The sequence below is a fragment of the Manduca sexta genome, unplaced genomic scaffold (assembly GCF_014839805.1).
Source record: "Manduca sexta isolate Smith_Timp_Sample1 unplaced genomic scaffold, JHU_Msex_v1.0 HiC_scaffold_3542, whole genome shotgun sequence".
Classification (NCBI taxonomy): Eukaryota; Metazoa; Arthropoda; class Insecta; order Lepidoptera; family Sphingidae; genus Manduca; species Manduca sexta.
Genome location: NW_023594622.1, coordinates 1 through 2,468, shown reverse-complemented (window position 1 = coordinate 2,468; position 2,468 = coordinate 1). Strand labels below are relative to the sequence as shown.

At 32.1% G+C, this 2,468-nt stretch overlaps 1 pseudogene; it reads left to right on the top strand.

The window, feature by feature from the left end:
- The first annotated feature begins 223 nt into the window (after positions 1-223).
- On the top strand, positions 224-1,720 carry LOC119193035 (annotated as a pseudogene).
- Positions 1,721-2,468: the final 748 nt, after the last annotated feature.

The following is a 2,468-nucleotide window of genomic DNA, read 5'->3' as shown; positions in this document are numbered from 1 at the left end:
ATAACACATCTATATTTCGCCAGCTATATTAAAAAGATCAGTAGAGGGGCGAAAATATTGACATTACCGGGCACAATTCCAGACTCGGAGCTGATGTTAACAGAAAAAACACAATAACATTTTCCCTAATCGGGCATCGAACGTTAGCGTTTATACCTAAGTATTATAATTGAGATCATCGGCTTAAAAGACTAGTATCCAATATTGTAAACCTGGAAAAAAATACAAGTAACTAACGTCAAATGTCAAATTTGCAATAATTATTTGTAAACAAAAACTATAGTTGTTAAACAAAATGATCTCAGATTTTGCTAAAGAAAAAGTCTTCTGGACAAGAAAAATGAATTTGAAACTTGTTAAAATTCATTTGAAAGCCGCCAACTAATATATGGAATCCTAAACACCCTAAATACACATCGGTTTCGCTCCGTGATCAAACTTACGCGGAGTTTGCTTCGGAATATGGCAATGAGTTCACATGGCAAGCAGTAAAAGACCGGTGGACAAATATACGCTCAACCTTTGCTAATTATTTAAGAAAAATTAATCATAGTCGTCAGAAAGGTGACGCAGAGGTCAGTGAACCATTTGAGTCCCTCCTTAGTACAAATACATACTGCTTTCACATAATCTGTTCTATACCTATATTCATATCAAATAGTTTATCACAAACTAACATTTTTTTTTCTTTCTTTTCTTTCAGCCATACAAAGTTAACTGGCATTTGTGGGAAGCATGTAGCTTTTTACTAAAAATTAATCGGAAATCAAATTTGGATAATCATGAGGAACAAAATGTTAATGAGACAGAAGTAAGTACTTACTACTAGATTCGAACAAAGAACTAAACATGAGTGATATAAAGAACTTCACAAAAACAATAATTTCTTTGCATTTTTAAATTTCAAAATTGGAATAATCTTTGACCTGAGGTTCATAAGCCTGATTTCCAAGTGAATTCCTATGCTCGGCAAGTGTCAAAAAAAAAGTTCAATAACATAAATAACATTTATGTTATTGAACTTTATTCAATGTCATATCAATTTTACACTTAACCCAATGATTATATTTGAGGCTTAAAATTATTATGAATAGTAAATTGAAAGCAGTAGGTAGATACTGCATATTAGATTCAATATGATAGATTTGAGGTGACGGGACCCAGAGACCTGACTGTCGGTGAATTTGCTTTGCCATGAAAATATACCACTTTGAACCTAATATGAACCTACTGCTTTCAATTTATTATTCATAATAATTATTTGGCCTCAAACATAATCATGTATTGTGTAAAGTATAAAATTGTTCATACCAAGCAAATTCCATTTTATTTTATAATATGTAGAATATGAAAATTTTAATACATATGTTTTTGTTTCAGGAAACAACAGATAGGAAAGAAGAGATAAGCGATGAAGAATTTTCAGATGACAATTCAAATAGTTTGAACAGCAGTTGTGTCAATGTAGCCAAGAACTTAGCTTCAGTATTTAGAGGAGTTCAGAATGATGCATTTGGTTTGAATAACTCAAAGACAGGCCATGTAGGACAAGTTGTAGCAAAAAAGTTGTCACAAAATGAATTCCTATGAGGCAGCACAAGTGTCCCATAAAATTACCGAAATATTATTATTGTATGAAAAAGATAATCCTGTTAATCCTAATAATTTAAAAATGAATATTCGTAATTCTAAGTTTGTTTTCATTGAGACTTTGAACCGAGTAAGGGAGCAATAAATAAATGATCTAAAGCTTTATACGTTACTGAGTTATTATCCTTTAACGCCATCTCTTAGACAAGCTGTGGTACAAAAAAATAAAAAAAAGTCGTTTAGTCTATGGATACTTTAAAAAGCACCAATCATATTATGTGAATCTGCGTCTATGGCGTAAGTTTTGTGACATATACAGTGTTGCCAGAAGGTTACATTTCTTACATTTTTCGTTACTTTTGACCTCGCGTAACATGTAAGTAATTTTTATATTTAAGGCAATTTTCGTAACTTTTGAGGACAACGAGATTTGTAATACAATTTTTTATTGTAAACAGTTTACGAACGCATTTCTATTCAACGCATCCAAATTGAACGCACCTAAAACTGGCGGGTCTAAAAAGTATTTCATTCCATATCACACTTAGAGGTGGCTCGCCATGACAAAATGAAACGTATCTTGCATATATTAAAATTTGATTTTGCTTGAGTATGCGCGCGCACATTTCCTACTTCGCGAGTTCCCGCGGTTTCGTAGCTACAGAAATGGTAGCCCAAAACGCGTAAATTAAAAAAAAAAAACAATAATGTAACTTTTGCAGCAAAATGTAACATTTTAGGAAACGAAATGTAACTTACGACTCAAGGGCCCTGGCAACACTGGACATATACTCATTTGACATATTTTGAAAGATACTTGTGACCACTTGTGATTGCAACGAAATAATTGCATTATTTTCATATTATAATATTTAAAA